We start from the raw sequence: 24888 nt of genomic DNA on the forward strand, positions 1-24888 counted from the left end.
TATATCTATTAAGTTTGATAAGCAGCAATTGAAGGAATAAATATAAGATATTTATTTTGACGGGCACTGATTAGCAGTCAGTCCATGAAATATTGCAGGAGAGCGCAAGAAACATAGGGAGGGTAACCTATGATATTCATAGTTATTTATGACATATGTATTAGAAAGTAATGCTGTGTTTGGTAAAGTTCATGCACACCTCTTTAAGAGAGACCTTTTTCCAGGGCAAATATTGTATTTTAAAAGTACAATGTTAGAAGATTAAAGCCAATACATATTCTGAAAATGAATGTGGACAGGGACTGGAGGGTGGCATAAATGAAAAAGTCAAGGATTGCTACTGAGAGTGGGGAAGATTATTTTTCTTATTTAGAGATTTTTAAATATGCTATATTGTGACATGAGGTTGAAAGCCAGACCCTCAGGCAGCAGCTTTTAAATTATACAAGCGTATACAGTCCTGTGCAACTGCAAGCAGATGTGCCTGGTGATCTAGAGGTGTTCCCTGGGCGGTAGTTGCCAAAATCGTGTCTCCAGACCCGTGTATAAGCTCCCGGCTGGGAGACTGAGGCAGGCTGCCGGGAGGCAAAGAGAAAGAGAGGGCGTGAAAACGCAGTGCGCACCAGCCCACGCTCACGTTGTTCCTAGGTTCGTGGGGGGTGTTGCCACACCAGAAGCCTGCCCCTCAGGCCAAAGCTCCAGGAAGTGAAAACAGGCCTTTTTCACCGAAACGGGGGGGGGGGGGGACGTGTTCCAGTCTGTGCAGCACCCTAAGTCTCTGAGGGTTACAGTCCGGTGGGATCCCGGAATACAAGCCCCCTGGGTACCAGAGCTAGGAAGAGCAAGGAGCATCTCCTGGGCGGCAGTCAAAAAAAGACCAGGACACCAGACACATGTAAAAACTCCCCTCCAGGGGACAGTGGCACTCTGGAGTGTGGCAAAGAGCGAGCCAGCGAGCATGAAAATGGCACGCACCCGCTGGAGTGAGGCAGAGGGAGCGCTTAGAGATGGCACCCGCACGGAAAGAAAAAAGAAAAAAACGAGACAGAGACAAAAGAAAACATAACAAAACAACAAATCTTGAGTTAAAAAAATTTAAAAAGTGCCTGCCGGTTGGAACAAGGTGGAGGGAGAACTCGAAGATGGCAGCCTCCAGTCCCGTCCCTGGAAAGCATCCGAGCAGGCCCCCAGAAGTGTGTCAAATCAGATGTCTGTCCCTCAGGCCAATGCTCCCAGACAAGCATTTGAGCCTCTTCCACACAAAGTCTGGGCGCCCCTGGATCGGCAGCTCCCACACCCGGTCCTGAGGCTGGTGAGTCCGAGCGCGGGCCCTTTAAGAGTCCAGGTTACTGTAGCCGCGTGGGTCTTGTGGACACCAGCTCGAGTTGGTTTTCAAAGCTAGATGTTTGGGGGCTTGTCTCTCAGGTGCCGGTTTTAAAAGTTGGGGGTGTCTGACGTGGGGTTGAAACCCTTTGCTCTTCAGTGAGAAGTTGTGGGGTTTGATTTTCCTCTCCATTTTGGGTATCCGCTAGGGAGTTGCGGAGGATCATAGGGGTGGTGATGGGGCTTTTGGCGAGATTGTGTCTCAGCCTCTCCTACGTGCTTTGCCGTGGACCTTCTCTCTTTTGCTACAGGCTAGGAGTGGCTCAGACAGTAGTTTTTGCAGAGAAAGTAGTTTTTTATGTAACACAGATTCAGTGTGTTCCTAGGAGAAGGTGAGTTCGGCATCCTCTTCCGTCGCCATCTTGAACCGGAAACTCATAAATCTGTACATTGAATCCAGACCGTAACAGAAATTTGAGTGTATATAGATAAAAAAATTATAATTTTAAACTTTGCTTCTTGTGAATCTGTGACAGAAGGGTCGTCTTTATTTCTGAAGCAAATAGGATAAAGGAAATGTTGTGACAGTCTGAGAAGTTCATTATATTATGGGTATCATGTCCCAACTTTTTCATGACCGAGACTCATAATAAAATGATTTCATTATTAAAGGAGTCTATTACACTGACTCCATGAAATCTTTACTCAGCGATATGTCTCATAATGGAAATAAGTAAGGCGCTGAAAATATGGCTACATGCATGAGATAATTTCATAATTTTTCAACTTGGATTTGTGGAAATTATGATCTATTATTATCTCTTAGCCTCTAACTTAAAGAGTCAAGAAAGTGAAGGGCAAATTTTGCAAGAAGACCACTTTGAGAGACCATTCCGTTCAATCCCAACATCTGTTAAAATGGTTCTCATCTCTTGGCTTTCAGGAATCATAATTATAAAAAATACAAGGGTGAGATCCAAGCGTTATGGTATATTTAGAGGCTGAAGGCAAAGTGCCTTGAGGTTACATAGTATCAGAGTCTTTCAGCAGTCTGGCATACAAGATCAAAGTCAATCTTATAAATTAATTAATTGACAAAACACGTTTGAGATTTTTTTTCCTCAAAGGGTTCATCGTAAAGTTTATCTCAGTAGAACCAGGTGTCCTTCAAGATTACAAGATAGTTTTTGCTTGTTTGTTTGTTTTCCTGGAAGTTACGATTTAAATTTGCAGTGTAACTCTTAACAGGAATGAGTTTACTTATTATCAGAATAGATGGAAAAGCCTCTTGAGAAGGAGTTTGTTTAAACCAGTGGAATCAATGTCCTATACAACTGTATGTGACATGAACTTCTGAGGAATATTCAAAATGTTCATATGTGGTGGGTGAAGGGGAGAGGGGGAGCATTATGTAGTACTGTTATCCAAATGTAGCCATTGTACCAATTCCCCTGGAGATCAAAACATAATTTTCTTTTGCTCTAAAACTGAGGTTTTCAAATTGAGTCTGTTTCCTTGGTGACATATGGCAGGATTTCAATAGTACCCAAAACTGCTTGATAAACAGTGTATAGCTCTTGCTAAAATATTTTGGGGGCAAACATTTTTATAACAACACAAATTATACAAATATGGATAAATAATAATTGCAATACAAAATTCTCATGCTTAAGGAGAATCACTCTGAGCTGGGCCATCAGAACAACAAAAGGCATGTATACATATTCTCTGCCATTTGTGTTAATTGCATTGAAATGCTTTAGAGGTAACGCTCTAAGAAAAACAGGAATTTGATGAAGAATTTCAGTAGTTTCACCCCTGTGATCACCAGGGCTAATATTTAAATATTGTTGGTAGCCTAGATAAAAAGTATCAAAGAACCCAAATGAGTAAGTAGCTATTCATTGTCTAGTCATAATAGACTACTTAGTAACTGTCTCTACAACTTTATTCCTACTGCGTATGATACCATCATCACCTGTGGATCCATCTCCATCTTCAGGTTCTGAGATCTGCCCCATCTTATCAGGGAAGAAATTTCAGGAAATATAGATCTCTGCCTGGGACACTGAAGATCAAGTCAATTTTGTTAGTCTTGATGTGACCCTGGCTCTTTAGTTCTAGTACCTGGGCTTCTGCTCTGTTCTTAGATTTTAAACACCTATTTATAACAAGTCCTTATTTTTTTTTTAATTACTTGAGTCCGAACATCTTCCCAGTTTCCCAGCTCCTAAAATATAGGGTCCATGTCCAAATGCCTTCTCCAAGCTCTTTCTCTCTATTGTCTCATCCCCTTTCTCTTTTTCCCTTCTGCTGTTATGGAGCTATCACTATCTTCTGTCAGGAAGGTATTGTACTATTTGTACATTCCTAGTGCTGACACAGACGCTAGCATATATATGCGTGTGTATATACATATACATATATATCTCAGATTTTCAATAAACTTGTCTCAAGTGAACGTGTCACCCTAGATTTCTGCTCCCTTACTATAGAAGACAAGAGTAACCAAATCCATCACAAAACCATCTTACTCTTAGCTAAGCATATGCAAGGCATCTTGAAGAATGTCTAAGTAGAATAGTCTTCTACTTCAGGTTCAGATGTCATATTCCACACGTACAGGGTGATGGATATTCAAAAGTGGTTTCCCTCACACCTTTAGCTTATCCCCATGCTTTTGTCATCTGGCTTTCATTATTAGTTTTATATTCTCCTTATCATCCTTTCTTTCTGTCAGCCCCTAGAGCTGCTCTGTGATTTTTAACTTTTTGGTTTCCTCCTGAAAAGTCTATCCTAGAGGCTGGGTTGTTTGTCCTCCTCAGTCACTTCTAATTCAGTCATTGGGTAGGGAGTGGGAGAGAGGTTTTTCAGATCTTGAAAGTAGGGTGGGGAGGCACAGAAGCCTCTGTAAGGACATTGCCAAAGTGGGGAATTTGAAAGACTAGTATTCCTTTACTGTTGCAAATAGGGATTGTCATTCACTTCTTTATTATGTTAATCAAAGAGCTGGTGATATAGCATTACAAATACGTCTTCCCTTTAGGAGCTATTCTCTTCTGTGTTTTTATTTTGGAAGAATGTCTCCTAATCCACTCTGGGTTGCATTGCAAAAGATTCCTTCTGTATCCTCATTTTATAACGTTGCTCCCTGTACTATAGGTTTTCCTCTAGTACTCCAGCCATTGTGGGTGCCAGGTTATAGAAAACAGTCAGGTAGAGGTGAGATGGGTGTTTGGACTTGTTTAGTATTGCTACGATGCCTGCCGACACACATATTTCAGTTTGCTGGACTCTTATCTAACTAAACTTCTCATATGGCAACTGCTTCTCTGAACACAATTTTTTAACCTGTCACCATGTTTTTTAAATTCTATGCTGTTCTTGACAACAAAGTTCTCATCCATTCCCATTCCTGCCATCAATGTTAGCCCTGTTTTAGCAGTTAAATATATTTTTCTTAGTAATGTTAAGTACTTGTACAACATTTGGTCTTTTGGATCAAGACAAATTCTCAAGAGAATGAGAACCCTGATTTAGGAATCTAGTCCATGAAAATACAGAACCAAACTTTGTTTCCTTACAGACCAAGCTTGAGCTCTTTGGTGACTGTAGCGGACAGCACGTGTTTTCAATCTCCTCTGGTGATGAAACTTTTATTTTTTTGTTGGAAACTCTTTTTTTTTTTTTTTTTAATTATATGAGGATAGCTCTCTCCTTTCTGGCTATGGAGGGACAGGGAACATGGCATAGGCCAGGCAAATCAAAGTAACCTATCTCCCTGGCCACCGATGTTCAGTGACAACCTCTTCAGGCTAATTAGAGACTCTCAGGGAAGTTCCAGCCAGAAATAGTAAGGAAGTCTATCAAAACAAAACAAAACAAAACAAAACAAAAGCTACTAGCTTGTAAGTGGGTAACATGGATAAGGGTAGCCATTGATAATCTTGTCCATTCTAAAGAAACCAAAGAAAAAGCCAACAGAGACAGAAGATTCTGAGAGATGGCCAGAGAGGCAGTGTCCCTTGTCTAACCATACTTGAAACCTCAGGACCTACCTACATTTCTGAACTTTCCAGTGATAAGAATTCATGCATAAACTCCTTTTCTTCCCAAGTTGGCTTGAGTGCGTCTTCTGCTACTGGCAATCTAATGAGTCCTATTTGACATTGTAACTACATATTGAACCACTTCTCATGTTATTTACTATCTGAGACCACGGAGTTGTCTTACTTCAGATAAAGGAATAATATAGGAGACGTGCACTTGTATCTGAACTGGCTAAAATAAAGAAATCAACATAGCAACGAGGTGAATAAAGAAATATTCTTTCAAGAGACTGGAACTATAGCCACAAAACCAGTATTCCTATATGCTTTTTCCTAGTGACTTCAATTATTACATAGCCAAGGAAATGCAAGTATTAACTTCATTTAATGGGGTATACCAGGAGAGTCAAACTCTTTCTAAAACAAGATAATCAGATTTGGATGGGCAGGAAAATAGAGAAGCATAAGAATGAAGGAATGTGGACTCAGTCAAATATTAGTAAGGAATTCTGGTCTATTAAATCAAAAAAAAAGATAATCATTTTTATTGGCTATTATGGCTTTCAGTGCTGTCTATGTTGCATGCACAGCACATAGCTCTATTCCTTGCAAAAAGACTGCGAGTATTAATACTTCTATTTTACAAGAAGGAAACTAAGGCTTAGAAGTTGGTAAAGGCTATAGAGTTAAGGCATAGGGGTAAAGTTTGAATTCAAATCTTTTAAATTTCAAAACTGAGAGGGCTTCCCTCCCTGCCACTCTACCACCCTACTCCCTTGAAACAGGGACACCAAAGGGTGCAGTGACTGACAATCATCAGGTTTTATCAGAAGATCCCAAGATGGGCAGGAAAAAAATCACTGAAATGGCAATCCTATTTTTGGATATCTTCTTGGGCTGAAAGAATATGGCCACAGAAAGGTGATCAGCATAGTTTCATAGTTTAGGAAATGGACTCTGGAGCCAGGGTCCCTGGATTCCAATTATGACTGCAGCACTTGCTAGTTGTTACCTCTTGCACAAGCTATGTAACCCCTTTGTGTTTTGGTCTCCCCATTTTAGAAATGGGGCTATTAATATATACCTCTTTGGATTGTTATGATAATAAAATACATTAATGCTTGTAAAGCTTTTAGAAGAGCACTGGTTGCATAGTAAGCGCTACATAAATGTTTATTAAATAAAGAAAAAGTCAGAAAGTCTTTTTTTTTGTATTTTAATTTTTGAATTAGTTCCTGTAGGTCAGGATTTGGTGCTGTTTTCGTTTGGGGCTGGATTATATCTTGTTGTGGGGGCTGTGCTGTTTAGTAGCTTCCCTGGCCTCTACTCATGAGATGTCATTAGCACAGCTCCACCTCCCCACCTTTGTGACAACAATAATTTTCTCCAGACATTGACATATTTCCCAGTGGGGGCGAGGGGAACAAAAATTGTCCCCTTTGAGAATAATTGCTCTTGATGTAAGAATTAATAGTCTATAGATCTTTATGTATAATTATTAGTAGTTAAAAGTTATAAAGTGGAGCCCGTTGCTACATGTCACTACTACTACAGACATTTCAAAGTTAAAACATAGAAATTTGTTCGAAAAGTTCTTTAAGGAATAAGATGTTGTCACCAGCGTGCTATATAGTCTGCTCAGTTTCATTGCTTTTTTTCCCTAAATATTAATTCTCTATTCAGTATACTCTGGTCTTTCCATTTCTGTGTGTTTTTCCCCTCTGTGCCCTTCTCTGTGTAGCAATGCCGCATGTCTACCAGCAGGTGGTATCCATGAATAATATGATCTACATCTTTGCCTTTGCCGGCGTGATCAGATTACCTCTCCCCACACTGCTGTGCGGAGGCTTAATGGCGAGAGCTCTGTAGGGATATTCTCTTTCTTTCCCCTAACTTGGGGGGTGGGACGATGTTTTCAAAAAGACTTTCAGAGGGCTGCTTGCTACATTTTTGTAACAGCAGATATTACGTATAACTCTACTATTTGAATTGGATGGCATTACTTGTTAGCAGAATAATAGAGGCATTTGCTTTGCTGAATAGTCGGAATTCTGCTACTTTGAATACCCAGATTATGTTATTTCACTCTTCTTAACTGACCACCAATTATTGCATTCCACAATTACATGTGGCAATGTGGGGATTGGCTTAAGAAGATAATAAAAGAAGCCCGAATAGTAATATCTTTATTTTCTGCCTTTTAAATGCCCATAAAAGCGCATCATCTCCTCTTCATATATTACAGTCATAATGTTGATGCATTTCAATTCTAGTAATGAATCATAATCATATGGAAATAAATAAACATTTTCATATGTCAGGGGGTATTTAAAGGTATCTATTCATTATAAAAGCTTTCAGATTTCAAGAAGATGTATATTAGATAGTAATATTATGGTTTATGTTATAAAATTTCAATATATTACAATCTTGTCCCTTTGCATGCAACTATCTGAGTCTACCAAATTTTCCTTCTCTGGATTTTACGTTCTGGTTCTTAATTCAGCATAGGGGAACCTACATCTCTATTGTATAGTCTAAATAGATTGGACCTGCTCTTTGGAAAATGGGTACAGGAAACCTTCAGAAATAATGTAGTCATTTTTGAGCCCCAAAAGGTGGAATTAAAAACAAAACCTTTTCCTGGAAGTAAAGTAGAGGATTAAAAAAAAAAAAGTTGAAGAGTAGGAGTCTAAATTAATTTAATTCATCTGACACATTGGAAGGATTTTGTGGTTTCCCTTCCCTTGGGTCACTTCTGTACTTGCTGTGGAATCAAATTGAGCCAATCATTTCCTCCAGCTTCACAATCTATATCTGGCCTTGTATTCCAATCAATATTGTAGTGATTGGTATTGATCTTGAAGAGTTGAAATGACTGGCTCAACCATGCCTTGGTTTGATCAATTGTTAAGTATAGACCTAGTGTTAAGAGTTCTGTTCTTCATGAAATTATAATCAAATAAATGACCCCTAATAGAGCTTTGACAGCTTAATAGATTATCCTCAATTAGTAAAATAAAGTGAGGCTTTATCAACTAATATATGCCAGGTAATTTTAAAAATATTTCCATTTTAAAAATCAGTAGAAGTTTAGAAAATATATTTTCATAATATTATAAGATTTTGTACATTACGAAAAATTTGAGCTGTCTGTCTTCATCATCATTCATCCTTCATTCAGGTTTGTTAATCATAACATTTTGTCATATCTATAAAATATATAGAGATATAAATATGTGTGTGTGTGTATATATATATATATTTTTTTTTAAAGAAACTATTGCTGGAAATCCCTATGTATACCATCCTGATGTCATTCCTATTTATCCTTCTCCAATCATTCTCCAGAATTTAGTGTTTACCTTCTCATGTAAGGTTTTACTACATTTGTTGTTATTCTGCCTGTTTTATAATAAATGGTCTCATAGTCAGTATTTTCTCTGACAGCTTGTTTTTTAATTCAAATTAAATTTTATAAGATTCATCCATATTGATACAACTCTTACATAGATGAGTAGAGTGCAATTTATTTATCCAGCCTTCAGCTGAAGAACATTTAGGTGGTTTATAATTTGTCTCTCTCACAAGTAGTACTGCTATGAGCATTTGTGCACATGTCTCCTTGTGTACATGTGTGAGAGGGTCTCTAACAGAGAATTGCTAGATCATAGGAAATGCATCTACAAATTTATCAGATATCCCCAAATTATTCTTAAACTTACAATTTCTCCAGCCATGTATAAAAGTGTTCTTCGTATTCTACAATCTCATCAACTATTTGGTATTATTAGACTTTATTTTTATTTGTCTTTTGCCAGATATGAAATTGTATCTTACTATGGTTTTATTTTGCATTTATGTGATCACCACCATGTTGCCCTATGTTTATTTGCTATTAGTTTTTGTTTTTCTGAAAATTTTTTGTTCATATCCTTTGCTGTTTTTTTTTTTTTGGTTGTTTGACTTTATTCTTATTGATTTACAGAATATCTGTCTCCCATCTTAACCCCCTCAACTTCCAATCTTATTTTGTTATTTGTAGTATCACATGGTTTTGTAGGTTATTTTTTAAACAATTATATTTAAATTTTATTTCCCTCATGTTAAAAACAGTTACATTTTCTTCAGTATTAAATAAATAATATATCTTTACATTAAAGTACTCAAAGATACACATAAATATAAGAAAGTTAAGATCTCACGAAATCTCACCATCCCTATATAAAACTGCTAATATTTTAGTTAATCTTCTAATGCATCTTTTGTGCATTCACCCACATTCCCAGACACATACTTTTACATGTAATTGGATCATATAATTGTCCTTCTTTCTCTTCCTGCCTTACTCTGTCCTCCATTTCCATATTCTGCTACTTTTTCCCCATTTCCATATTCTGTCACTCCAGGTAAGGCACATTAATAACCTTGATTTTCAAGCCAGCAATGACATATCAAATCCTTCTCATGCTTTGACAATCTGCAGGTCTCTTCTGTGACCAGTTGAAAAAACTCGCTGCTTCTGCTAATGGCTCATATGATTTGGCCAGACCCACCTGATTAATCTTCCTATCTTAAGGTCAGCTCTGCCTATAATGTAACCACTGGAGTAAAATCTATCATATTCAAGGTCCCAAGTATTATGCAGGGCATGTACACCAGGGGGGTAGAAATTCTTGAGGGGTATCCTAGAATTCTGCTTACCACAGTCTGCCATCTGGCCCCCAGAGATTCAAGCCCCTGCCAAGTGCACAACACACTCATTGCCTCCTGAGGATTCCGAGTCTCACCCCATTACAGCATTGGCTCATGTCCAGAATCTCCTCTAAATCTCATTAGCTCCAAAGACTAAACTCTCAACATGTAAGTCATCTAAATCATATGCAGATGAGGCTCTTGAGTATAATCCATTAAGGGTAACTCCTGGGGCATAATTAATCCTTGTCTGTGGACCTGTAAAACTAAAGAGAGAACTTATATGACCCCAACACTCCCTACATACAACTGTAGGATTAGTATTGTTAACAGTTATAGGCATTCCAATTCAAAGAGGGCAACATGGAAAATAAAAAGGAATCATTGGTCCAACGCAGTTCTGAAATTTGGCCAGGACAACTGTTTAGCCTGAGTTCCTTGATTAGGTTTCAGGATTTGGAGATAATCCTTCACAGCTTTCTGCTCTGCCCCCTGAGTTCTCATTTGTGGCTGGAGGGTGTTGGCTGTGTTCTATTCACTCTTGGTTTCACCGTCTTAGTCATATTCCCTTTTCTATGAAAGGTAGCATGTGCATATATCTGAGTAATTGTACCAGCCTGCTTCTTTCCAGTAGAAATTGGGCATTCAGAAGCTTCCTTTCATTTGTATTCTTTTTGTTCCTTTGTAATTTTCTTAAAAACTTTTGTGTTTTATATTTATTTTTTTGCATTTATATTTTTTGAGAGATACTGTTCTGTAGTTCTTTTTTCTTATAATATCTTTGTCTGATTTTTGATATCACAGTGAAGTCTCACCCCATAAAATAAATTGGGTTATATATCTTTCTCTTCAATTTTCTGATAGATAAAGATAGTGTGTAAAGTTGGTATTTCTTCCTTAAATATTTTGTAGAATTCACCAGTAAACCTATTTGGGCCTGAGGTTTTCAAGTATGTATTCCATTCTTTAAGGTGTATAGACTTATTCAGGTTATAAGGTTATGTATTTTTTCTTGATTGAGCTCTTATAATTTGTTCATTTCATCTAAATTTTCTAATTTATTGATATAAAGTTGTTCACAGTATCTCAAGCTCTGTAGTGATTTCCTTTATTTTATGCCTGGTATTGATAATTTGTGCTTTCTTTTTTGCTGATGAGCTTTCATAGAGGTCTTCAATCTTAGTGATCTTTTTATCTTTTATTTTTTTGGGGTGGGAGGAGCAGAGGGAGAGGGAGAGAATCCCAAGCAGTTTCCACGCTGTGCTCGTGGGACTTGATCTAACAATCCTGAGATGATGGCCCAAGCTGAAAACAAGAGTTGGACGCTTAACCTACGGAGTCACCCAGGTGCCCCTCTTATTATCTTTTTAAAGAACCAACTTTGGTGTCATTCATTCTATTGATTGGTTTTCTGTTTTCAGTTTCCTTTGTATTTATTATTTTCTTCCTTCTGCTTACTTTGGGTATAATTGGCTGTTCTTTTTCTGTTTTCTAGTGGAAAAGATTAGATCATTGATTTGAGACCTGCTTTTCAGCATTTAATGACTAAAATTTTCTCTAAGTACTGCTTTAGCTACATCCCAAAGATGTTGATGTGTTGTGCTTTTATCAGTGGTTCAAATATTTTCTAATTTTCTTTGTGAATTCTTGACCCCTGAGTTGTTTAAATGTAAGTTGTTCAATTTCCAGATATCTGGGGCTTTTCTAGATGTATTTTTTTTTTTTTTTGATTTGTAATTTAATTCCATTTTGGTCAGGGAACAAGTTGTATAAACTTTTAATCCTTTAAACTATTTTTAAGATTTATTTTATGGCCCCTTATGGTCTATCTTCATGTATATTTTATGAGCACTTGAAAAGAATATGTATTTTCAGTTGTTGAATATAGTGCTATATAACTGACAATTAGGTTAATGTTATTTTTTCCGCCAGCTTTATTGAAATATAATTGACAAATAACATTGTGTAAGTTTAAGGTATACAACATGAGAATTTGATACATATGTATTGCAAAATGATTACCACAATAAGGTTAGTTAGCATAGCCATTACCTCACATAGCTACTATTTAGTAAATGCGGTTATTAGTGTCATTTGATCTTCTCTATCTTTACTGATATATAGTCACACCTTCACCATTTTGAGTTTAAAAATTTTTTTTTTTTTTTTTAAGATTTTATTTATTTATTTGAGAGAGAGAGAGAATGAGAGATAGAGAGCACGAGAGGGAAGAGGGTCAGAGGGAGAAGCCGACTCGCGGGACTCGATCCCGGGACTCCAGGATCGTGACCTGAGCCGAAGGCAGTTGCTTAACCAACTGAGCCACCCAGGCGCCCAGCTTGAGTTTAAAAATTTTTTTTTCTGTAGACTCAAATTGCTTTCTAGACTATTTTCCTTTAGTATATCTTGTAGAACAGATCTGTGAGCTATAAAATCTGTTTTTATTTATATGAAAATTTATTCATTTTCATCTTTAGAGTTTAATCTTTTCTGGATATGAAATTCTTGCTTGACAACTTTTTTCCTTCAGGCCTATAAATATGTCATTTCAGTGTCTTTTGACTTCAAGAGTTTCTGATAAGTCATATGTTATATGATCATTGTTATTCTGCATAAAATATGCCATTTTTCTCTGGCTGCTTTTAAGATTTTTCTCTTTATTTTTGGCTGTTGGCAGTTTGAGTATGTGTCTAAAAGTGCTTTTATTTTTATTTTTAAATTTTGCTTGGAGTTGTTTGACATTCTTGGATGTAGCTCTAAGTCAAGAGTAAATGTCCTTTGTGGTCTCTGTTAGATTTTCCTCTGTGTCCCTTGAGGTCTATCCCATTGCTCATAGTGTCATTGTTAGCAGTGATTTGGGCAGTTTATACTCTGAATTTTGCTTTTTCTTTCCTTTGGTTTTTATACTGCCAAGATTTCCCCTTTATATAATCTTCTTTCCCAGGTCTGAACTCAAGATTTCTAGAACTTTACCTGATAAAGCTGTACTTTGTTTTTTTAAATTTTGTTTCCCACTGTCATTTTCTCCCTCTGACAAGTCCTTTTGGGACTCCTACTAACTTATAATAGGTTTTGTCTTTATACAGTCTGTATTTCCTAATTTTTAAAATATTTTCTATACCTGACTAATTCACTATCTAGCTTCTAATTTGAAACTATTATTTCAGCTATATCTATTTGTGATTTAACTTTTCATTATGTTTGTAATTTTGTTGTATTTTTTCCTGTTCTATTTCAAATTGTTATGTCTTTAATTTATTTTAAATATTTATTTTGTAGGCTTGATTCAGTAGTTGCAACGTCTGGTGGCTTTGGAAGGGAGTCTCATCCCAGTGTTGTAATGAGTGACACATCTTTATACAGGGCCCTAAGCCCCAACTTTTTCTTTTGCATGATGCAAAAGCCTTCTCTCTCCTGAACTTTGAACTACTAGACCCTTGGTGACAAAACCCAGCACTGGTCAATTCTGTAAAAGAATATGAGTGCTCTTTAAAGACATGCAATGTGGGACTTGTTTTCTTGTTTGAAACACAACATAGAATCCTGGGTAAATATATCATATAATACATATTTTGAATTCTGTTATTGTTAGTGACAGGTGATTTGATCAAAACTTGATTAAATAGTCAAGTTAAGTGGTTATTACTTTTAATCAGAGTTAAACAGAAACAAATGACAATCTCATTTATAGTCAGAACAACAGAAAGGAAATTAGCTCCTCATCTAAGACTTTAGGAAATGAAGCCAAGTAATTATTGTAGAAATAGGGATGAAGTGTCAGTCTCTGTATTGTCCAATATTTCTTCTCCTAAATAATTATGCTGAGCTAAAACACTTAGTGAACTCACGAATCCTTCAGACACAAATCTTTCTTGGAGGAAACAAGCTTTAATTTGTTTGTGGTTTATTTGGGATTCCCATTCTTAGAAAGGATAATGTATCAATTTGTATTTTCAAGTTTCCAGACAAACTTACATGTATACAAATTGCTATCAATATAGATTTTATATTCTTTAGAACTTGTCTTTTTTCTGTACAAATAACATTAAAATTTAGCTTGGTCAATAAATCACAAATTAAATTTTACATCATTTACTGGAAAAAATGCACTACAACCAATTTTTTTTTTTAAGATTTTATTTATTTATTTGTCAGAGAAAGAGAGAGAGAGAGAGAGCGAGCACAAGCAGGGGGAGCCCCCGATCCCAGGACTCTGAGATCATGACCTGAGCTGAAGGGGCCACCCAGGCATCCCACAGCCAATCTTTTTAAAGTATTTTCTTTTAATTTAATCAATTCGGTAAGACAATATATTTAGATTCAAAAAACCTAGATCATACTTTTGGCTATATTGCTAGTAACTCTTATTAGTATTTTAACTTCTCTGAGTTTCTTCATTGTAAAATAAGAAGGACCAAGAAAGAAAATCATTAATGTCCCCACTAATTTTAACATTTTATGTTAGGGACTTATTTACTTTAGATGAGGAAAAAACATCTTAGTAAGTCACACGGACTTCCTGAGTGTAAAACACCTATGATTATTCTTAATTCAATTCTAGCTGCCCACACACTTTCTAATTCTTTCTCAGTGCCCCAGAGAGCCAAATGGTTCTGATTCCTTTTCTGAACTATAGGCCACCTGGACCAGTGACTCTCCAATTACATACCTCAAATCTTTGGAAGCCTGTAAAGTCATTGGAGTTATAAAGAAATGTAAATCTTTGAATGCATCAAATAGTTTCTGTAGACTGAAAGTGGCTCATATACGTGTACTTTGATTTTTCAAATATAAATGGATGTTCCTGTGATTACTAAAGTTAAAATAATTAATTTCAAATATCTACTAATTTAAGGAAAATACCTTAATGATTAAAAAGATTTTTTGCCGTGTATTTTTCCTAATAGATACATATAAAATTTAATTTGTAAATTATTGACCAAACTAAAGGCAACTTTTTTGTCATTCTTAGTTTTCCAAACAATGTATAATTAAATTAAAACTACTCTCATATAGAGATATTTGGAAATTTTAGTTTTTGATAATGTTAGGAATAACTTACACTGTTTCCTTCAGTTTATTTTATTTCAGTATGAATTGCCTCTGAAATAAATTCAGTTGTCAGTTTTTGGTAAGGCTGTCTGGAAAATTACTATAGGAAAAAGAAGGCATAACAATTTGATATCTACTCTATATGCCATAGCACTTTATATATACTTTCTTTTTTTTTTTTCACTTTGACACTACATTTAATTGATTCTATCTTCCTAACTGGATTAGGGATTACTTGAGGATGGTAATAGTTGCTTACTTACCAATGGCTTCTCCCACTGTGTCTACTATGTCATGTTGCATAGATAGTAAACGCTTAATAAAAATTCTTTGGATTGAATTGAATGATTCTGTGATTCTATCAGCAGATTAGGAAGCTGCCAATAGATCAGAAAGAGTGAACAGTCCCCTGTTACTGAGAAAATAGAAATGACCAAAGGACAAGACTCCAGATTAGAATGTCATTCAATTAAGGTCAGTATTCTGGGCTACCTCAAGGACCATCCTGATACTCAGAGAAGTCAAAGAACCATGGGTAGATTAATCTTATTCTCTGGGGTTTGCATGTTTAGGTGATCAGATGGAAGTGGGGTTGAGTCTGCCTAGGACAGATAAAGGATCGGGAATTTGTTACATTTGTTTAATGATGTACAGCTTTCAAAATGCTTTAATATATATTTTGTTTAGGTGTTGATTTTATATAAAACCTAGATTCTATTTATATACTTCATGGCTAGATTGATGTCTAAAGAATTAAGCATGGAAAAGTTGCTGATTACTTGGGTCTTTAATGCTATTAATGTCCTAGCAACAAGCCTAATTGTAGATCCAAGAAGAGTATATATGGAAATACTGATTGGATGATTGAGTAGTGTCTTAATGAAAATTAGGATGACTGAGTTAAAGTTTTGTCAGATACTTAGTATAGATCTCTGGAATCCATCCCCCTTTTCCAGGATATCTGCCTACTTCATGGTCTGGCTTATTTTGTAGTGTGTCTACCTCTCATGTATGTTCTCTTACCAAATCCATCTCTCATGTTGTTGCTGGTAATTCTTTTAAACGCAGACTTAATCATATCTGTCCTGTGTTTGGAAACCTCTGATGGTTCTCCCAGCCTGGAGAATAAAGTAAACTTCTGCTAGCATGCTATGAGGAGATGGAGTCAGAATTTCTCTGATAACATCTTAGATGGCTTTTCTGGGTTGCCCAACTAAGGGACTAAGGTCTCCTGTTCCTAGTGGGAGAGAGTGCCAATGTCTCCAGGTGGTAGGCGCCTGGCTTTTCTACTATTCTTCTGAGCAGCTGGCATTTAAGCTCAGACTTTTTGATGTTAGAGCAGTTCATTTTGACCCAATTCTACAAAGACTAGCTCAGCTTGCCCCCATAAAAAAAGAAAAGCAATGTGGGAGTGGGGCAGAGAAGGAGTGGTGTAGTTTCTCTGCTAAAGCATAGCCACATGGTGTGTCCTTCTGCACCCAGGGAGCTCTGCAAATGATGTCATAGCATGCTGAGAGATGGAGGATCTTTGAAATCATTGCACTTCTGCCCAAGTTTCAGCCTGTACTAAAGCCTTTGCAGTACTCAAGGAAGATGAGATTCTTCACCATATACTTCAAATATGCTTTTGTAGCCTCCCAAGTTTCATGTTGTTTTTCTGTTTTATCCCAAGCTGTTTGCTGTTCCTCCCATATTCTGCACATCCATACTTCATTACTTCCATTGACAGTAAATTTCCTAGCTCATTTGCCAGGCAGCCCTACTGTCCTTGGTCACCATAACAATTAAACGGAACTGTTGCATGTAACTACTGGCTGTCTACAACACGAAAATCCCATTTCAATTAATTGTCCTTTCAAGGAAGCAAACCATTTTTTCCCTTATCTTAAAAACTGTCTTTGTAAGCATACCAATTGGTTGATGGTTTAGCTAATGAAAATATGATTTACTCATATTGACATAAGCAACCGTGTCAGTGGGAAAAGTAATAGGTCTCTAGTATCACAGAGTTCTAAATACGCATGTTTGAATTTTTATATTTTTGCAAAACTCCAACTCTCTTTTTGTTCAATATATATTTTTTATTCTACCACGTTTCCACTCAGCTTTCACTGGGTTGTCTATACAAACTGTTCCCTAAGGTGGTTCCCGAAACTGTCTACTTACATGCTTAAATTAGATATATAATTCAGATCATTGAACTATCATGTCATTCTAAAATGAATGGTCTAATATTTGAGGCTATTGTGTTTGGGCCTGATGCAGTTCTTCCTTGCTGATGACTCTTAGGCTAGATATTATCCACTGTGCGTACGGAAATTATATTATGCTTTTTTGATCAAAATTATACAAAGGCTCAGATTTACTTTCCATTTTATCTTACATAGATGCTCTCACCAAAAAACAAACAAACAAAATTCCATGGAATGTATTCAATGTCAAGGATGGGATGTAGAGTGATGACTTTGGCTGAAGCATGAGTGAACTGTAAGAGGGGATAAGAATAAGTATAGAGACTGTGGTGGGCAGAATTTTTAGATGGCCTTCAAGATTCTTCTTCTCTGGTGTCCATCTACCTTCTCCTAGTTGTTCAGTCAAATACTAATCTTGATATTTTCCTGTGAGGATATTTTACAGATAAATTAAGTCCTCAAGTCTGTTAACCTTAAAATAGGTAGATTATCTGTGTAGATCTGATCTGAGCTTAAAATCACCTTAAAAGTAGGGAATTTTCTTTAACAGGTTGCAGAAAAGGAGGTCAGAGATGCAGAGCACAAGAAGGATTTTATGTGTCATTGATGGCATAAAGATGGAAGGAAAGGAATAAAGTAAGTCTCTCGGAGCAGAGAGCAGTCCCTGACTGACAGGCAGCAAGGAAATAGGAACCTCAGTCCTACAACTGCAAGGAACTTAATTCTGCCAATAACAAGAATGAGCTTCAAAGTAGGCTTCCCCTCAGAGCCCACAGATAAGAACTCAGCCTATCTGATACCTTGATTTCAGTTTTTTTGATGCCATGGACAGAGAACTTATCTATGCTTACCCCATGCTGGATTTTTAACCTACACAGTTACGAACTACTAGATTGATGTTGTTATAAGACACTAAGTTTATTACTTGGTAATAGAAAATGACTACAGAAGATACTGGGTTTTAGATGTGTAGAATTTGATGTGTCTTTAAGGCAATTAATAGGAGATGCCAGCTGTCCAGTTGGATATGAGTCATTGTTATATTGGTGATAATTAAAGTCATAGACATGGATGACATCACTTATTTAGACTATGACATGAGAAGAGGATGGAACTTCAAGAATCCTAATAACTTAATGGCCAAGTGGATGTCAGTAAGCCCACACAGGAGACAGAGAGGTAATCAGTTGTAAAAACAAAAGCAGTATTGTATCCTGGAAGCCAAGAAAACAAGTGTTTCAAGGAAAAGAGCATTGTCCATGTGACAAATGCTCCCCAGATGTCAAGTAAGAAATATTTCTCTTGGGTTAATCAAATGAAGTTTATTGGCTACCTTTAAAAGAGCTATTTTCATGTAGTGGTGGGGACATAAACCAGATAGAATAAGAGGAGTGAAAGTGAGGAAAAGAAATCACTAAGCATAGGGGCGCCTGGGTGGCTCAGTCGGTTGAGCATCTGCCTTCGGATCGGGTCATGATCCTGGGATCCTGGGATCAGGCCCCGCATCAGGCTCCCCGCTCGGCGGGGGGGCCTGCTTCTCCCTCTTCCTCTGCTCGTGCTCTCTCTCTCTCTTTCAAATAAATAAATAAAATCTTAAAAAAAAAAAAAAGAAAGAAATCACTCAGCATAGAAAACTCTAAAGTTTGCTTGTAAAGGGAAGAAAGTCAGAAAGTGTCTGGAGCACATTCTGCGTGGAGCACTGGGTGTTATGCACAAACAATGAATCATGGAACACTACATCAAGAACTAATGATGCAATGTATGGTGATTAACATAACAATAAAAAATTAAAAAAAGTGTCTGGAGATGTTGGTTTATTTTATTTTTTCTATGGGAGACACTTAACATTTAAAAGCCAACTAGAAGGATCCAGTTGAACAGAGCTTTTGAGAGAAGGAGGAATAGATGGTAGTTTCCTGAAAGTGTTGGGGAGATGAGATCCAGAGCATACATGGAGGTTAAATTCCTTCAGTGTGACAGGAATGAAGGGATATTGGTAGGTCCTAAGTATATACAGATTCATATATTAGGAAAAATGAAATTAATTAGTTCTAACCTGATGGCTTCCCTTTCCTCCAAACCCATGAAGCACTGTTGTCTGTTGAGAATGTGAGGTGGAGAGGAGGCAGTATAAATGTGAAGAGGATGGATAAAGTTTAAAGTAGTGATTGTGGAAAATGGAGGACTCAACTGAACAGACTCATATAGGTAGTTTAAGAGTAAGCTTGAATGTCCTAACAGAATTGAGGATTTTTCTGTCATCTTTGCCACATCTGTCACCCTTTACCTTCCTTCACTCTGAGGTAGAACTCACCTATAATATCTTTTTCCCTTGAAATACCACGGCACATTTTTCATACTGTGATACAGATAATCTCACTGTATTCTAAACACCCATTAACATGTCTTATTCCTGCAATAGACTGTGATTCACATAAGACCATTTCTGATGCCTCATCTTTGAACTTCAATAGTTTAGCAAGTAATGAAAATAAAATAGTATTATTAGGGCCTAGAAAAAATAATACAAGCAATAACAGTAATTTTTAATAATAATAAAAGTTACCCTTTATTGAACACTAACATGTGTCACTTCATTCAGTTTGCTTAAGTAGATTTTCATTTTCTTATTTGTAATTTAATTTTGTCCTTACAGTTTCTCTCATTTGTCTATTTAATAGATTAGGAAGATAAAGCTTAGAGAGGTTAAGTGTCTCCATGGTAATATTGCTATTAAGTGGAAAACCCTTTTGAGCTCAGATCTGCCTGATTCAGAATCCCACACTTTGACCACTATTTTCTCTTATTTTTCTGTAGTACTTATTGGATATTTATTTAGTAAGTTTCTTATATTTCAGGACATGTTTTTACTGAATATTTAGAAAATTTTCTTCCTTAACCTATTGAAGGGAAAAAAAACAAATTCATTTATTTATTTTGTATAGATGGACTTTATATAGAGAGCTCTATTGCAAAAGTAACTGCAAGAGAGAATTGATGTAGGAATATGCTAACTGAGTTTGGTAACAAAATACCACAGACTGGGTAGCTTATAAACAACAGAAATTTATTTCTCACCATTCTGGAGGCTGGAAATTTTGAGATCAGAGTGCTGGAATGGTCAGCTTCTGGTGAAGGCCCTGTTCTGGATTGCATACTGAGGACTTCTGGCTGTGTCCTCACCTGCTGGAAGGTTTAGGGAGCTCTGTCAGGCCTCTTTTATTACATTCTTAAAGGACTTAGTCTCCTCCCAAAGGCCCTACTTCCTAATACTGTCACCTTGGGCATTATGTTTTCAACATACGAATTTGGGGAAGACACAAACAATTCAATTCATAGCACTAATCGACTGAATTAGAACTCAGTATCACCATTACTACATCACACAAGAAGAATATAAAACAACTTAGTTTGGCAAGGCATGACTATCTGCTTAATTAATTAATGAAAAAGGAAAAAGAAGTCAATTCTTATTCCAGGGCATAACATGATCCCATGGTTAGTCAGATAAAAATTGGATCACTTTAGAAGCAGTTTCTAAGACTTGTTTGGAAAGTGGTTTAACACATTACTGAAATGTAAGTAAGTACCCAGTCCAAATGAAGTGACAAAATGGCAGTGTTGTTGCTATTCTCCAGTGTACTGCTTTTAGGGGAAAAATACAGAGGAAAAAAGACTCAAAGATAACACAATTTAGGAATAAATGAAAACTCTTTATATGTGAATCATTACTGGGTTGATTATGCAATATATATTTTATGTGTCATTTTACTTATTTCTTTAAGCAATTCATTGATAGCAAAGAGCACTAGATGAAAGAGCAAAGAGAGAGCTCCAGTCATTTCATTTTGTCACTTAACTAACAATCAAGGAAGGGGAAAAAAATCCTAAATGTACTAACCTGTGATGTTTATAACCTGTGAATATAATTTTTTTCTGTAATATTTACATTCTATAATACCACAAATCAACATTTTTCAAATTTAGAAAAAAGTTTATCAATTTTCAGAAAAAGGTATCCATCAATCCATCATTATCTATGTAAAATCTTTTTTTACATATTGGAAATTTTTTAAAAACTAGTATTTTTGGTTATTTATAGTTAAGTGGAAATATAGAATTTCAGATTTTCAGATCAGAAATTCTATGTATATGTTTTTTAGTTAAGTATCTAATATTTACTTAAAGGAAAATTTCACATATATACCATTTAACAATTAAAGATTTTAATTTAGCTTAAATTCCATTTTTTAGTGAAAGTGCATAATTTGGCAATGAATACATTTTAAAAGAAGGTATCATTTTTGTTTAGGAACTGAATATATAGATTAAAGTGTAATTGTGGTTGAAACTGTGAAAATACATGAAAACTATTTTTAAAACCTAATTGTTTGATATACATGAGCTTTATACATAAAATAATCAACTGGATTATACGCATATATTTATATATTTTTTATGATTGATGAGATGTATTGGTAAAGATGCTATTAGAAACAAGTAATAGAACATCAACTCTAATTGGTTTAAAAGTAAGGAGATTTATTTACTCATATAATTGGAAGACAAGTAGCAAAATGCAATTAAACAGTCTAGTGAGGTACTTGTATATGTATTTGCATACCATCAAATACAATCATTTTAAAGGTTCTGTTTGATAAGTCTTGACAAATGTATACAACCACAACCCTAATCAAGGTAGAACATTTTCTTTACTCCTCAAAATTCTTCTTTGGTATTTTCAGTCAACCTCTCTCTACCATTTCCAACCTTATAGCCTGCCACTGATTGTATCTCTGACATTACGACTGGTTTGCCTCTTGTAGAATTTCATAAGCTATCAGACATGGCTGGATTTTTTTGCTCAGCATGTTTTTGATAATCATTTATGATGTTGTATGTATCAGTATTGTATAAAAGTAAAGCTTTTTAATTTCTGAGTAGGATTACATTGTGGGAATATACCACAATTTGTAAACCCATTCACCTGTTGATGGACATTTGGATAATTGACAGTTTGGGGCTATTATACAACCTGTTAGGAACAGTTGAGTTTTTGTGTTGACGTATATTTTCAGTTTTCTTAGGTAAATACTAAAAGAGGAATTGCTGAATTTTATGTTAAGTGTATGTTGACTGAATTTTATGTTAAGTGTATGTTAACTCTTTTCCAAAGTGCCTGCACCATTTTACAATCCCACCAACAATATATGAGACTTCAAGTGTTCTTTCTTAAAGCTGGTGCTTGGTATTGTCAGTCTGTTCAATTCTATTTTATTTCTTCGTGTCTAGTGGTATCTCATATCTAATTTGCATTTCTATCATGAGTAAAGATACTGAGAATCTTTTCCACTGCTTATTGGCCATTTATATATCTTCTTTACTGAATGCTTGTTTAGGGCTTTTTACCCTTTCCATTAGTTTGTTTGCCTTATCATTGAGTTTTAAGAGTTATTTATAGGGCGCCTGGTGGCTCGGTTGGTTGGGCGACTGCGTTTGGCTCGGGTCATGGTCCCGGGATCCTGGGATCAAGTCCCACATCGGGATTCCCCTGCTCTGCGGGGAGCCTGCTTCTCCCTCTGCTTGCCACTCCCCCTGCTTGTACACACTCTCTCTCTCTCTCTGTCAAATAAATAAATAAAATCTTAAAAAAAAGAGTTATTTATATATTTTGGATATAAATTGTGTGAGAAAGAATTAATTCAGCAGGGCTGAGTTGTTCAAATCTTACATGTTCCCATGAAGGACCTATTTTCATTACTGGCCTTTGGCCAGCTCTCAAGTGAGTTCATGAAATGCTCTGACTGGTAAGGATATTTTGCACACTTAGGCCCTTGAGCCATACTATACCAGTTTGTCTACATAGTTTATACAAATAATATGATTTATGTTGCATACTTGCTTTTTGAGGGGGAGTTAGATAGAAACAATTCTTATACTACATTATGAATATACTAAATGCCACTAAACTGTACACTTTAAAATGGTTAATTTTATGTTGTGTCAGTTTTACCAAAAAAAAAATAGCAATTATTAAAATGGGCAAAAGATTTAAATAGACATTTCTCCAAAGAAGACATATAAATGACTATTAAGCATACGAAAATATTCTCAATAGCTACAATAAAAAAGATAGATAATGATAACTCTTGGCAAGGGTATAAAGAACTTGAAATTCTCATACATTGCTGATGGGAATGTAAAATGGTACAATTGCTGTGGAAGCCAGTTTGGCAGGCCCTCAAAAAGTTAAAAATAGAGTTACCATATAGCACAGCAATTCTGCTCCTGGATATATATACCCAAGAGAAATGAAAACCCATGTCACTTTGTACACAATGTTTATAAAAGCATAATTCGTAATAGGCCAAAAGTGGAAACAACTGAAATATCCGTTACTTGATGAGTGGGTAAATATAATGTTGTATATTCAATGGAATATTATTCTGCAATAAAAAGAAACAAAGTATTGATACAGGTTACAACAGATGAATATTTATTTATTATTTTAAAAATTTAATTAACAGTGTTATATTAGTTTCATGTATACAATATAGTGATTCAACAATTCAACAGGTGAATCTTTACAACAATATTCTTAGTAGACAAAGGCAGTCACAAAAGACTGGATTATATATTTACATTTGTATGAAATGTACAGGATAGGAAAATTTATAGAGACATAAAATAAAATAGTGGTTGCTCAGGGCTGGTGGAGGTGGGGGAGGGAGGTTGGAGAGGAATGGGTATTTACTGTTATTGGGCATGGGCTTCCTTTTAGGGAAGACAAAATATTTTAAAGTAGATTCAGATGACCATTGCATAACCCTGTGAATTTATTAAAAATGTTGAAATATACACTTTAAATAGGTGAATTGTATGGTATATGAGTTACGTGTCAAAGCTGTTTAAAAATCAATCACTGACGGGGCGCCTGGGTGGCTCAGTCAGTTAAGCGACTGCCTTCAGCTCAGGTCATGATCTCAGGGTCCTGGGATTGAGCCCTGCGTTGGGCTCCCTCCTCAGTGGGGAGTCTGCTTCTCCCTCTGCCTGCTGCTCTGCCTGCTTGTGCTCACTCTCTCTGACAGATAAATAAATAAAATCTTTTAAAAAAATCAATCACTATGATGGCTGGTATTGTTCAGTTGTGTTATAAACTGAGTGACTAAGCCATGAATATATCAGCTTATCTCTATTCATACACTCTCAACACAGCTCACAAACTCTTTTCAAACAAAATCTAAATACTTATTATGTATACTGAAAAAATAGAAATGGAAATACTGCATTATTTGAACACTATAAGCGCCTCTAGAAATTTTTGTGAACTATTCTGAAAATAGTGAATAATGAAATAATGAAGAACTTGCTTCCACACTCTCAGAAACTTTTCTTCTGAAAGATAACATTAAATTAAACACATGAAATGATTTGCAGTATAATATAATTGGTAAAATATCTACCAATACCAGTGGATGAGACCTGAAAGAAGTAAACCATACTTATTACCGGTGGGTAAACTGGTGGGTAAGACCTGAAAGAAGTAAACCATACTCATTACCGGTGGGTGAGACCTG

At 36.0% G+C, this 24888-nt stretch overlaps 1 protein-coding gene across 1 annotated transcript in view; it reads left to right on the forward strand.

Moving 5' to 3' along the window:
• Positions 1–1281: 1281 nt before the first annotated feature.
• The window catches only part of GNGT1 (G protein subunit gamma transducin 1), a 311312-nt gene continuing 287705 nt past the window's right edge, over positions 1282–24888 (forward strand). The window contains exon 1 of the mRNA XM_073898832.1: positions 1282–1312. The gene's annotated coding sequence lies outside the window, so the exon portion shown is untranslated. The remainder of the gene's footprint in view (positions 1313–24888) is intronic.

Source organism: Callorhinus ursinus, unplaced genomic scaffold (assembly GCF_003265705.2).
Source record: "Callorhinus ursinus isolate GAN/ISIS: 27379988/994484 unplaced genomic scaffold, GSC_fseal_2.0 scaffold12, whole genome shotgun sequence".
Classification (NCBI taxonomy): domain Eukaryota; kingdom Metazoa; phylum Chordata; class Mammalia; order Carnivora; family Otariidae; genus Callorhinus; species Callorhinus ursinus.